The following is a 14,787-nucleotide window of genomic DNA, read 5'->3' as shown; positions in this document are numbered from 1 at the left end:
GTGTTGCCAACCTTCTGCAGAATTTTTTGACAAAACATGGTGACGGACAGTGCCGTAGATTAATTTTTGCTCTGGGGGGTGGGGGGGTTCAGCAGTAGGTACTAAGTAAATGTATTTAAAAAAAAACAAATTGTGCCAAATTAAAAAAAGCTGGAAAAAGGAAAAAACTATGTGTTGCTCATAGAAAGCAATCACATCCTTAATTGTATTTACTCAGATCCTCTTGAAAATTTGACCTTGATTTCAGTTTTGCCTTCTTCCAGTTCTTATGAACAGTGCCCAGTTTGGTTGGCTATTGTCCAGCCTAAAGCTGGGTACTGGCTGAAGGAAAAAAAACTGACACATCACTGTACTAAAACTCGCTGTGTTAGTACAGCGATCTCCCCAGCTGTGCTATTAAGTTCCCCACAGCCACTGGACTGCCCACAGGGTGGTGCACTGTAATAGCCAATCTTACTGGGCAGGTGAAAAGGGCACCATCCTGTGGAAGGAAGCACTCCCTGATTTTTTTTTTAACCTGGCATACCAAACAAGAGAAGTGGCACTGTGCGTTGTCTATACATACAGAACATACCTCACAACTTTCGAGCTTCCCAGATTGAGGGACATGACAGGGAGGAAGTGACTTGTGGTGCGCGTAGCGGGCCGCAGCAAAAAAGTGGGTGTGGCAAAACATTAGAGTGGGAGGGTCTAAGAGACATGGTTAAACAAAACCTGGGCTTCCTTGTACCTATAAAATACATTGAGGCTGGGGCCTTCATAATTGCTGTTGTGTTTGCCTGTTAGGCCCTGACTTTTCACAGCAATTTGGGATCTTTACTGGGCAGATGCAAAGGGCACCATCTTGTGGAAGGAAGCGACAAAGCATACACTGTTTTTTTTGTTAAACTGGCATACAGGACAAGAGAAGTGGTACTTTGCAGACACCGCAGAGTCCATACATACAGAAAAAGAGAAGATACTTAGAATGTGGTGCACCCGGGAGACACAACAGCATCACAACAGCAATGGAAGACTCAGCCCAGCCTTAGTCGATGTCATTAAGGCCCTGTTCACATGTAGTGATTTGGGATCATGGGCTGGCAGCATCCGCGTGATTCTGCCTGCAATTCCAAATCACACTGCAATGCTGGCAAAATGCAGCACGTGTGTTTGTGTTCCATTCATTTTTTTTTTTTTTTTTTAAATTTCTGTTTATTATAGGTTTTCAATAAAAGACAACATATAACACATCACAGTGCCACACAGGGCAAACACATAAAAGGAAACACGTGACAACGAGTCAAATAACCCCTCCCCCCACCCACCCCAGGCTCCACCCAGTGGTCTGTTTATGAAGAAACAAAGCCCCCTAAGGAGGCATGACAACCCCTTGAGGTCAGTTTAACACATCATCAAAAGGCCCTCATAGCATAGAAACATCACATAACAAGCGAGCAGCAATGAGCAGCAGCAGCAGTCCTCATTTATAAAAGGAGAAGCAATTAAAAAGGTGGACAAGGAGGAATGGACAACATCAGTGCATCAAACAGGTGATATAGGCATTCAATGACTCATCCCCCAGCCCTCTCATGTTATAAGTACAATAAGCCCCCTAAGACTGTCCAGCAGAGGTCGAGGCCGGGGAGTCAATCCACAGCTTCCAAACCTTATCAAACTTATTCACCAGACTTTTCCAGAAGAGGACGGTGGGGGCCTACGGGCTCTTCCAGTGTAGGAGCAGGGCCTTACGGGCATAAAAGAGGAGCAAGCTGGCTAGCGTACGAAGGGCCCTAGCAGGGGCCAAGCCATCAACCAATCCCAAAAGGCATACCTCAACAGAATTAGGAACCAGGATTTTAACCACCTCTGTAATGCAGGCCAGCACAGCAGTCCAGTAATCCTGGACCACCGGGCAACGCCAGAAAATATGGTCAAAATCTGCCGGAGAGTGGGAACAACGCCAGCACTCCGCAAAGGATGTTGGATAGATACGGGCCAGCCTTGCGGGCTTATAATATATCCTGTGTTCCATTCATTTTAAGTGCCACCAAAACATGGTGTGGTTTTGGATCCTTGTGTAATAAATCGCTCAACAACCACAGCAAAACCACACCACATTTTGGTGTCACCAAATATGCATAGATTCACAAACACACGTGCTGCGTTTTGCCAGCATTGCCGTGCGATTTGGATTGGAATCTGGGTGTGGTGGCGGGCGGAATCACAGGGATTTTCTGCCCACAAACCTAAATTGCTACATGTGAACAGTCAGGGCCTAACAGGCTAACACAACAGCATCTATAGAAGACTCAGCACGCAGCACCTCAATCAACAAACTTTGCCAGCAGTTCCCACAATCTCAGATACCTAGAAATTCTGCACTGTAGTTTTAGCCTGAGGAGCACACAAGGGAAAGAGGCACACACACACACATATATATATATATATATATATATATATATATATATATATATATATAATCCAAACTTTGAAATTGCGCTTGGAAAACATCATTATTAAAACCACAACTAATTGGTTATATGATCAGTGGCTATGCTCTGCTGTGAGATAATTAACACAGAACACATTCAAATATGTAACAAAACAGCTGGGCAAAAATAAAGTGATAATAAAAATAATGTGATAATAATAATGTATGCGATGCATACTAGCACACCAGTAGGCCTAGCATCGCATTGAAAGGGTCAACAACTTCCTCAGCAGGACTACAATGTAGAAGGCTAGCAGCATACATTTACATAGGGACTAATAACCTTCAGGGCAGCATTCAAAAGTAGTAGCACAGCACTCTATTCAGCTAAGGGTAAATCTCATGCTCCAGTCCCAGTAGACGACCCCTTGTGTGGAAACGCGTCGGAAGGAGCTGGTCGCGCTGTCATTTTGTCACGATACCGTTCTGCAGACGGCCGTGACGCTCTTCAGCTTGTTGCATCTTTTTAACTTGGATTGCTGAGAGCAATCAATCACTCTGATGTTTGTGAGTTATCCTCCAAGAAGTTTCAACAATGAGCTTTATGGTTGGTATACAGCATCCAAAATGTTGATTTCGGCATCTGGCGGAGTTTACTAAGAGAGCGGACCGATAAGGTGGGAAGTCTGCCCAGGGCGTTTGGCCATTCGAGAGAACCTTCATTTGGGAGATTTCACCGCGCATTACCTGTACCTTTTGGTAAGCGGCCCATCAGTGTTTACACACAGAGCGGGAGTGTGGTGGAGGATCTCTCCTTATCAGCTGGCCGCATGCACCAACGTTGCTTTTAAGCTGTCAATATCTGGTAAGAAGATAAGCCTGAAGGTGGTGGGAATCACTCTATCACACAGTTGTTTATCACCTGAGTTGGTTTTCATTAAGAAGTTTGGTCACCATCACAGAGGAACAGTGTTCATCATACTGGACCAATTGTGGACTTATTGATTTCTCAGCACTGTTTAATATCACCCGATTATTCACAGTTTCACCATTGCACTTGTTGGACTATTGATATTTATGGTTATGGTCACCACGTGTATTTTTACATATTGTTTCTGTGCATTTTCATATATTGCTTTAGTGTGTTCCCACTAGGAACCTTAATTTTGTTTAGCGCACCTCATTTCACAGCAAGGGTAAATCTCAGAATGTTCCCACTGTTATGTGAATGTGGAGATAGCACACACATTGTGAGAGAGAGCCTGTTCATTTGTAGGTCTCCTTCCTTTTTCAGAGCCAATCTTTGTCATATAATAGATAACACAAGAGCATAAAAAAAATCCATCCTGCCCACTGTGCTTATATTCAGAATGGCAGGATTGGCTTTTGTAAGAGATCATCAACCTTACCCCTTTTTACACTCTAATGTTGGGACTGAGGTATGCATTGCAAGCATGAAATAAGAGGAGGATAAGAAGAGATATAATGAAAAAGTTTATAAAAGAACAGAAGAAAAAAAACTGAACTCCAACTGTTCTAGCAGCCCTGATCTAGAACACAGCACACAGAGAGAGACACACTTTGTGGTTGTTGGTGACCTGTCCTCCTGGAGTTAAGGTTAAGGTCCAGACTCCAGCGCAGAACAGCAGCACTTCAAAGAAAATTGAGATGATCCTTCCACATGGTACTGGCAAGCAGACAGACAAGCTCAGCTGAGCTAACAGCACTCAGACTCAGGCTCAGGCAGCTCCTTCCCCAAGCGACAGCCAAAGGCAGAAAGTGGCAGATCGAAGAGAGGAGGAGCCAATCATATGTGTCAGTGGGCGGGATAGGTGCTGCCCGCTCCCTCGCGCTCTGCTCTCAGTGCTGCTGTCCTCCTGGAAGCTTCTGTAACTGGCTGGACAAGTCAAGACATGTCTCCGGAGTCTCAGTCTGGGCTAGAGAGGAGGTGTGGAGGCGGAGCAGGCAGACGAGAGCACTGTCAGCCAGAGCCGCCCTCATCCCAAACGGCGTTTCAGGTGGTCAGGTGGAGTAACAGCAGGCAGCAGCATTAAAATAACAGTGCATTAGTGCCTAGTGTATATTGTACACTGATGCCCTGGGGGGGGGGGGGGGGTTTCAATCCCCCTAACCCCCCTTATCTATGTCCCTGCTGACAGAGCACATTTTTTACTAACAACCTGAAATATTACATTAAAAACTAAGAAATCAATATTTAAACAGTATAAATACTTGCAATACCCATAACAAGTAATTTGACTGGTTTACACTTACAAAAGTCAACACAGCATGACAAAATATTACCCCTTGATTTTTACAGACAGTTGTGAAAATCACAGATTTTTACAAACTGTCTGTAAATTTACTGACAGTTGGCAATCCTGTCCTAGGTGAATATGCTGGAGTCAGCACACCAGCCTGTAGTTCTCGAGAGCACAGGGTGACAAGAGATACTGGAAGAGCAGTGTTGTCACCCTATGTCAGTATTTTATTTACAAATGAGCGAGGCGCTGTCATACTGGCAGCCCAGTCCTGCAGGTTCAGCCCTTCCAATGTAATCAGTGGAGTGAAGCTGTTTGATGGTCAGCCCTCTTGATACACAGCGGGGCCAGTTACCACAATGACGGCTCAGATCCACCGATTGCAATGGGAGTTTAGCACTTTCAGGCCTCGTCCACATCATGTGGAGAGACGCAAGTTTTTCTGCATGTATTCTGCAAGGGCACAAAGAAAACAAATTGTTCGCTGTGTGCCCTATTCACACCCCAACACTGGTATCATGTGTAGGTTTTTTCTGCGCAAGAATCTGCAACGTGTATGCAGTTTTATGTGCGGAAAAAAAACTAATGTGACATCAACATTGTGGTGTGAACAGGGCAGAAGAAAGGTGATGACACAGGGTGTGATGTCTATCTGTGCATAAAAAACACACATGGAAACTGATGTCAACGTGCATAAAAGCACTCTGAAACGCCAAGGAAAACGGATGTCCATAGCGGAGAAGGATCTGGGTGTTCTGGTAGATCCTAAGCTTAAAAATAGCATGCAATGCCAAGCTGCGGTTTCCAAAGCAAGCAAAGTCCTTTCTTATATTAACAGAGGCATGGACTCCAGAGGGAGAGATATCATTTTGCCCCTGTACAAATCATTAGTAAGGCCTCATCTGGAATATGCAGTTCAGTTTTGGGCAGCAGTTCTCAAAAAGGATATTGTGAAACCGGAGACAGTGCAGAGAAGGGCAACCAAACTGATAGGCATGGAGGAGCTCAGCTATGAGAAAATTTTAGAGGAACTGAATTTATTATCTCTTGAAAAGAGGAGATTAACCCTCCTCTTATGTTAGCTTTCTGTTACTATCCATGATGTTAACGGGTCGGTTTTGACCCATGTCTTAAATCAGCCATTGAACAATTATTTATCATCCAATTTGTTTCTTACCTCTTGGTTACCTTGTTAGGCTTCTTTATCCTTGAAAATATTGGTTTTAATATTTTTGGTGTGACCCCTTAGACCTTTCTTTTGATAGCATACCTCTCATTTTAAAATTTAAAAAATGGTAAAAAAAAGTCAGCAACTCTGAAATGTATTGGTCCTATGTTTCTTTACTTTATTTAGAGAAGCAGACAAGCAGGCAAAGAGATAGGCCCCTCCCTAACTACAGCTCACAGGGTTGAGAGGTGATTGGCTGTCAGTGTTACTAAGCAGAGAGAGTGTTTATGATTTCAGTTTTGGCACTTATTAGTGTCCTAAAATCCTATATTATAACTGGGTCAGAATTGACCCTAACACCATAACTGTCTTAATTTTCACCACAGTATTTTATAATTTAGTGAAAAGGATTCTTTTTCTATTACATTGTTTAAATAGAGGTTCCTGACTAAAGATGGTGAATGATATCATGTCGGCGCAGGAATGGATGGCCAAATGTAAAGACAGATATGATAAGTTTTAGGCTAAGTGGGCGCTCTGGATACATTATACTACCCCTGACTCATAGAGACCCCTAGCCCAGTTGCATCTGCCTTTGTTAATATTGAGATGTTTGCTTCTTTACTTCACGTTCCACCCGATTCCCCCTTGGTTTTTCTTCCCCACCCAACCCCTCCCCCTTCCCTTCCCCAACCCCTCCCCCTTCCATCCCCCTTCCTTTTTTCTTTCATTCCCTGCCATAGCCCTACCCTAGCCTCAGCCTCGCTACCCTTGCCTCACGCTGGCTGGGTGGAGACCACCTTGCTCCCCGCCCACATTGCCCTGTAAGTACTTTTTCACTTTGTGCCTAGATCTGTGGCTGCAGTTGTGGGGTGGGGGAGGCGGATGATGGGGAAACTCGTGGGCGGACCACCGCCCCACCCGTTGGTGCACGCAGCAGTAGCTTCATGTGTTTAAGATTTCAGCAATGATTCTGAGTGCCCCTTCTTTTTTTTTTTTGTTCTCCATCTTCCCTTGGGCTCATGTGTGTCGTTATCGGATTTTGGGGGTTCCTGTTGCTCCCCCACTTTTGTTTCCTTTGTATATCCTGCTTCATTGTTGTATTGTTTCTTGTCCTTTATTTTTCTTAAATAAAGATTATATAAAAAAAATAGAGGTTCCTGACAAAGTAAAAAAAGCTTGATGCAATAAACAAATTTATGTGATACTTATAGACATTCAAAACCTGAAAACGGGTCGGTTCTGACCCTAACATAAGGGGAGGGTTAAGGGGGGATATGATCAACATGTATAAAATACATAAGGGGTCCATATAGTGAACTTGGTGTTGAGTTATTCACTTTAAGGTCAACACAGAGGACAAGGGGGCACTCTTTACGTCCAGAAGAAAACAGATTCCGTATTCAAAGGTTTCTTCACCGTAAGAGCTGTGAAAATGTGGAATAGACTCCCTCCAGAGGTGGTCCTGGCTAGCTCACTAGATTGCTTTATAAAAAGGCCTGGATTCTTTCCTATGTGTACATAATATAAATGGGTACAAATATTTTTAGCTAAAGCTGATCCAGGGAATAGGGGGGGATCAGGAAGGATTTTTTTTCCCTGCTGTAGCAAATTGGATCATGCTTTGCTGGGGTTTTTCGTCTTCCTCTGAATCAACTGTGGGTATAGGATTGTGTATATGGGATTGTATGGTTGGGTTTATTTACTGTTTTTGTTTTTTTATTGGTTGAGCCAGATGGACTTGTGTCTTTTTGCAACCTAGCTAACTATGTAACTATGTAAACTTGTATCTCTGCAAGTGAAATATGCATTTTATTTTCTATCAGTTTTATGCACATTTGATGAGAATGAGGCCTCATTGTGCTCTGTAGGACTGATCTGTCAGTTTGACAACCTGGTCCTGCACAGGGCAAGAGAGGGCTAGGAGAGGCCTTTCCTGCCATTGCCGTGGGCCAACACTGGTCTTTGTTTAGGCACTTCCTGTCATGGGGAGACAATTATCCCCCAATGGTGCACCTGTGTTGTCCCCTGTCACACGTGTCCCTGGTGGAGACTATAAGTGACTGTACTGACACAATGTGCAGGCATGGTCCACCGTTGTTACTATCAGGATGCTGATCCAGAAAATGATGTAACAATTCACCAAAATCTGTTTTTTTCCAAAATTTCAGGAAAATTAAAAAGCTTGATTTTACTCATTGCTATTATTTTGTAGCTGAAAATAAAAATCTTAAAAAATATATATTACTTGATCTCTGGCTGAATCACTCCCGTCATCAAAGAACAATGTTCGCCAAGACATAAGGGGTTAATGAGTAATTGTAAATAACAAAGCCAGTCAGAGAGGTCACATGCCTCATGCCTCAGCAGGTAGGAAACGTGTTCTTGTTAATAGTAATTTATGTGGATTGTTTCACTCCTTTTTCAGGATAAAGCTGCAGATTTTCCTGAAAGGTTTATGATGCGGAAGGCACCGGTGGTTGCTCAGGTTAATTAAAGAGCATTTCAGGCCAGAGATCTGACTTCTCCTGTGGATTTGGCAGCAGGTCAAAGAATTTCATTCATCAGCGGAAAGAGGAAATTTTGTAACATAAATTAACATGGCAGGTGAGATTGGAAACAATAGTTGGATAATAACCCTTTCTGGACCTCACATGAGAAAAGCAGGAGGGGTATCATAGCTGCTGAAGACAGATCTAAAACTCTATGCGTGACTTTACAACCAGTTTCATGCTGTATTTTATATATTGACACAACAGTATAAATGGTTCTGTGCAATGTCAATACATACAGAAAAAGAACAGATACTGAGAATTACAATCAGCATGCAGAATAACTGCCCATGACTACTACTGAGTTTTCTATTGAATGTTCTGGATCTACTGCTGAATGCTTTGGGTCTTTTACGGGTGCCCTAGGTTTGCTACTAAGTGCCCCCAGGTCTTCTAACGAGTGCCCCATGCCTTTTACTGGTGTCACAAGACTTTTACTGGTGTTCTTGTGTGGATTAACTTGGTTCTTTTATTGTGCCCCTACTAGTCTTCTGCTTGTATCCTGGCAGCTCTGCAGGATCCCTGGGTTTTCTGATAGTACCCTGGGTCTTCTATTTGTGCCTCAGGTCTTTTACTGGTATCCTGGGTCTTCTTCTGGAGCCCATGACCTTTTGATATTGCCAGGGATTCCACTGAGTGCTCTGGACCTTCTATAGAGTGACTTTTACTGTTGCCCTATCTTTTCTACTGAGTGCCCCTGGTCTTCTACTGAGTGCCACTAGGTCTTCTATTAAGTGCCCTGCATATTTGACTAACTGTCTTGAGTCCTTAACTTTCGCTCTAGGTCTTGTACTAAGTGTCCTAGGTCATCTGCTGGTGCCCTGGATTCCCCAATAGGTCCCCCTAGTTTTATGCTGGTATCCTGGAACTTCTACTGTAGTCTAAAGACTTCCTCTGCTGCCCTGGACTTCTACTGAGTGTCTTGGGTGCTTTACTGGTGTCCTGCTATTGATTGCCTCATGTTTTCTGTTTAGTTGTCCCTAATCTTGTACTGAGTGTCTCAGATTGACTACTATTGCATTAGGGCTTCTGTTGAACACCTTGGTTCTTCTACAGGTGACCTGGGATTTCAGCTGGTGTCAGATGGTTTCTGCTCTAGCCTTGGGTCTTGTCTTCTACTTGTGTCTTGGGTTTTCTAGAAAACCCCAAGTTCTTCTGCTACTGCCCATCACTTCTACAGAGTGCTTTGGGTCTTCTATTAAATGCCCTGGTTCTTCTACTTATATTGTATTGGGCCTTTTGCTCCGATCCTCTTGTTTTTGGCGCTCATAGATTCTCCCCCATGAGCAGCATCCCCAAAGAAAGCGGCTTGCCCTGGGGGCACCGCTGCGTGCTCGCTCCCAAGCTGCTGCTCTATGCATTTAAAAGACACATAGAGCCGCAGCTCAGTCCCACCCCCCACTCTCCTCATTGGCTCACTGGCTGTGATTGACAGCGGTGGGAGTTAATAGGCTCCAGCTGCTGTCTCAGCCAATGAGGAGGGAGTGTCCTCCATACAGTACAGCCGCGGCTTTCGTGTGCTGGATCGTAGAGGTCTCAGGTAAGGATTTGGGGGGGGGGGGGTCGCTGCACACAGAAGGTTTTTTATTTTCATGTATAGAATTCCTTTAGAACTACTTTAAAGCTGAAGTTTAATCTGCTTATATTTTTCCTTCCCTGGGTTCTCCCATCCCTCCTCATAAACATACTAATGAAATAAAGCCTTCCCTTTTCATTACATACTATATTGTCATCACTAGGTCTCAGTGCTTCTTTATGTGATGTAGGCAGATCGTGGCTTGTGGGAGAGGCCGGCAGCATGCTTGGGGACTGGCAACTTCCAGAAAACATCACAGCATCCTGCCTCAGTAGTACTCCTTTCAAAGGCCCTCATCCCTGATGCAAGCAGTAGGCTGGCTCTTGGCAAGAGTTATGCAAATATCAAAATGCCTTGATGAGTGAATATAAGTCTAGAGGAGAGGAAATTTGCAATCTGAATTTGCATGCAGATCACCCTCGGCAATGCCAACATGTGAGGTTCAGCCTTCTTGATTGAAAAAGCTGAAAGGGGTGCTCGGGGACATACTCAGACTGGGGAGGTAGTGCTGGAGCCACATGTACGGGTCTGCAGGATGAAAGCAAGGCCAGCCAGGAGTGGGACTGTCAGTGCTTTTTGGACTGAAGTGGACTGAAGGGACCACCTGGGGTAGAGAAAAACTGTCACTGTGACTCAGCAGGGGGCATGTCCTGTCGGTGAGGTGTCATCATCATCTGTGCTACTGCACACCGCTGTCACTGTGAGAGTCAATTTTATGTGTGTGCACCGACCCATTCTAATTTCCTGCCCTCCAGAGTCCTGTCCCTGAGCTACTTACTTACTTTATCTAAAATAAAATAAGAAATTTGTTTTCTGCCTTAATATGTACCTTAAATTACATTGCTAATTGCATATTGTACTTGTTTGTAGCCGAAATAGCGACATTTGCACTCAAAACTGTAATTTTGCAACTTTGGAAATGCCAGTAGAAATTTGGCTGTGCCAGAATATTTTGGGTGTTGTGTCTAGTAGGTTGGCAACACTAGGAGGGGGTAATTCAGACAGAGGAAAGGGGGAGGGGGGGGGGTAATCCTAGTCACAGCTTTATTTCAAATGGTTAATAAAATATATATATATATATATATATATATATATATATATATATATATATGTGTGTGTGTAAAAAGGATTTTGGGAATCGTGAAAGAATCGTGATCTTCATTCTTAGCAAAAAAATTGTGATTCTCATTTTTGCCAGAATCGTGCAGCTCTACTTTATGGTATGCCATAATTCCTGCTTCAGCAACGAGCTCCCGCTCTCTGCTCACTCTCTCTGCAGTATGCTATCTCCACTCCTCCCAGCGCCGCCGTCTGAGTTCACAAGAGCCGCAACTACAGAGAAGGCATTGGGTATCAATACGCATTGACAGTATTCACTGTCAGAGTGCACTGAAAACAACATTGGGTGAATATACACTCACTGGCCACTTTATTACTGTAGGTATACCTGTTCAATTGCCCAGTAACACAAATTGCTAATCAGACAATCACATGGCAGCAACTCAATGCATTTAGGCATCTAGACGTGTTGAAGACGACATGCTGAAGTTCAAACCGAGCATTGGAATGGGGAAAAAGGGGGTATTAAGGGACTTTGAACGTGGCATGGTTGTTGGTGCCAGACAGGCTGGTCTGAGTTTTACAAAGACTGCTGATCTACTGGGATTTTCACACATAACCATCTCTAGGGTTTACAGAGAATGGTTGAAAAAAATAGAAAATATCCAGTGAGCGGCATTTGTGTGGAGGAAAATGCCTTGTTGATGTCAAAGGAGAATGGGCAGACTGGTTTGAGATGAAAGGCCAAAGTAACTCAAATAATCACTCATTACAACCAAGGTATGCAGAATACCATCTCTGATTGCACAACACATTGAACCTTAATGCAGATGGGCTACAGAAGCAGAGGACCACAATGGGCACCACTCCTGTAAACTAAGACAGGAAACTGAGGCTACAATTTGCACAGGGTCACCAAAATTGGACAATAGAAGTGTAGCACCCTCCTAGGTAGGTGATAGAAGAGAGAATATAGTTTTTGGATCTTTTCTGCTTACCAGAGAGGTAAATTCCTATTACTCTCTGCCTACCAGATAGCAGGATCTGCTAGTGAGGTCTGCTCATTGTGCTCAGGTTCAGCTCAGTTTCACACTTGTTTAATACTGGACAGTGGGAGAAACCTGACAAATGAGTGCATATGCATTTAGTACAGCCCTGGTGATTGGCAGAGAAAATTGGCTCAGTGCATACTAGGATACTGTATAAATGCCAAGGGCACATGTGCTTGGGGTCTTTCAGCTGCAGAGCGGGGTCCTGGAGGGAGGGGGTGGCTGCCCCTCCTCTGCAGAAGCTGCCATGCAGCCTCAGGTGGTCGACTTGAGGGCCTGAGTGCCAGAGAGGAGCTGAACCCAGAGCTCCTGCAGAGCTGACTGGAAGGGAGACACTGGAGAGGATCTGATTCTGCCTACAGTGAGTACAGATCTTCCATACAAGTGGCAGTATGGTTAAAGCACTGTGTCTGCGTTCAAGTTGGAGTATCCCACTATTTCCTTCCCCCATCCAAGTTCCACAATAAATATAAAACTAAATCTCCTTGACTGTTTATTGAGTACCGAGCTATTGGGAGTAAGGACATAGTTGCCAACATTTAAAAAAAATTTCCAGGGACACTTTGCAGCACAGCTGTCAATTACTTACCACACCCACTTCCCTGAAGCAACGCCCACTCCACATAATTAATCCCCGCCTACTTATCAGATTATAGGGGTCTACTCAATATAGAGAGAATTACAGGAAATTAAAGAGGGAATTTCAAACTTAAGGCCAAAGTAGCAGAGTTGGAATAATTCTCCCATTCAGCTGCACTACTTCTGCGTAACATTTACGTGTCATTTGGGTTTGCCTGGAGTAAGTGGTAGGTGAAAGACAGAAACCCCACTGGTTAGGGAAAGTGAATATTGCAGTGATAATTTCTGGGGAGTAGGGTCAACTCAGGGACAAATCCTGTGTAAAGGAAGCATTCCAGTATCTGGATCAGTGAAGTGGGGCTCCTCTTAGCAGCACCGAAGGCAGTGCCAGTGCACCACAAACCACCACCCTTCCAGCGGAAGCCATCCTCCTCTAGAACAGGCTCAATTCTGGTGACACTGTACTAATACCAGCAGCTATATTGCCTGATACCAGTACCTAAAGAAACTGCCTTTATTCAATATCACTAACCTATTTACAATATGCAAAATGCAGCCCCCTACCACATACAATGCAGCCCCCTACCACATACAACACAGCCCCCTACAACATACAATGCAGACCCCTACCACGTACAATGCAGCTCCCAATCACATACAATGCAGCCCCCTAGCACATACAATGCAGCCCCCTAGCACATACAATGCAGCCCCCTACCACATACAATGCAGCCCCTACCACATACAACGCAGCCCCCTACAACATACAATGCAGACCCCCTACCACGTACAATGCAGACCTCTACCAGATACAATGCAGCCCCCAATCACATACAATTCAGACCCCTACCACATACAATGCAGCCCCCTACCACATACAATGCAGACCACTACCACATACAATGCAGACCCCTTACCACATACAATGCAGCCCCTTACCATATACAATGCAGACCCCTACCATATACAATGCAGACCACAACCACATACAATGCAGACCCCTTACCATATACAATGCAGACCCCTACCACATACAATGCAGACCACTACCATTTACAATGCAGACCCCTACCATATACAATGCAGACCCCTACCATATACAATGCAGACAACTACCACATACAATGCAGACAACTACCACATACAATGCAGACCCCTACCACATACAATGCAGACCCCTTACCACATACAATGCAGCCCCTTACCACATACAATGCAGACCGCTACCATATACAATGCAGACCCCTGCCACATACAATGCAGACCCCTACCATATACAATGCAGACCCCTACCACATACAATGCAGCTGGCTGCCCATACCTACTTGCACTCACTTACAATGAGGCACCATGCCCCTCTTCCGCTCACACACGCATACAATGCACCCACTTGCTCCTCCTCCCAAAACTCATACATGCAGTGCAGGCCCTCTCCCTTCAAATGTACAAACAGTGCTTTCCCCCGATTCAAACTATGTAGCTCCCTCGCCCCCCTCAAACATTACATCCCCCCACCACAGCAACTTACTACAGTCTTCCTGAAGCTGCAAGGAGCTGTGGGTGGGCATGGCCATGTACTGTGCAGGAGCAGAAAGTGTCCTTGTATAGGACACCTTCACCCTGCCAGCAGGTATTACAGGGCTGTGGGCAGCACCACAGCAGCAGTCAGCAAGCTTGAGGAGGATGTAGTTGGCCATGCAGTGCCCATCCCATGAAAACTCTGCACTTAGCAACTCTCCCTCCTGAACTTAATCATTGTTCGGGGTCCTCTGAAATGATATGTTGCTGCTGTGCCCTTGGTTCTTCTGGTGCTTGATTTTGTACATGGCCATGCTCTGTGGTGCCCGTGCAGAATCTCCCTCCGGCTAGAAGGTGTCTTCCATGTGTACAGTTGAGAGGTGAAGGGCCTCCAACCCGGGCAGCTAATCGGCTTCAGTGTACAAGTGAATTGCTTTGCTTGTACACTGAAGAGAGAAACTGATTAGCTGCTCAGGTCAGAGGCCCCTCCCCTCTCCGCTGAACACAAGGAAGAGACCTGCTAGCCGCAGCCGATTAGCTGTCCGGGTCGGAAGTAGGGTGACCACGTGTCCCGGATCGCCCGGGACAGTCCCGCATTTGGAGAGTCTGTCC

The 14,787-nt window shown here is 44.8% G+C and overlaps 1 protein-coding gene across 2 annotated transcripts in view; it reads right to left on the bottom strand.

Annotated features, from left to right (window-relative positions):
• ADA2 (adenosine deaminase 2) overlaps window positions 1-14,787 on the bottom strand; it is a 69,566-nt gene that overhangs the window by 49,341 nt on the left and 5,438 nt on the right. The gene's annotated exons all lie outside the window — the stretch shown is intronic.

Source organism: Pelophylax lessonae, assembly GCF_965119305.1.
Source record: "Pelophylax lessonae genome assembly, chromosome: 4".
Classification (NCBI taxonomy): Eukaryota; Metazoa; Chordata; class Amphibia; order Anura; family Ranidae; genus Pelophylax; species Pelophylax lessonae.
This window is presented reverse-complemented; position numbering and strand designations above follow the sequence as displayed.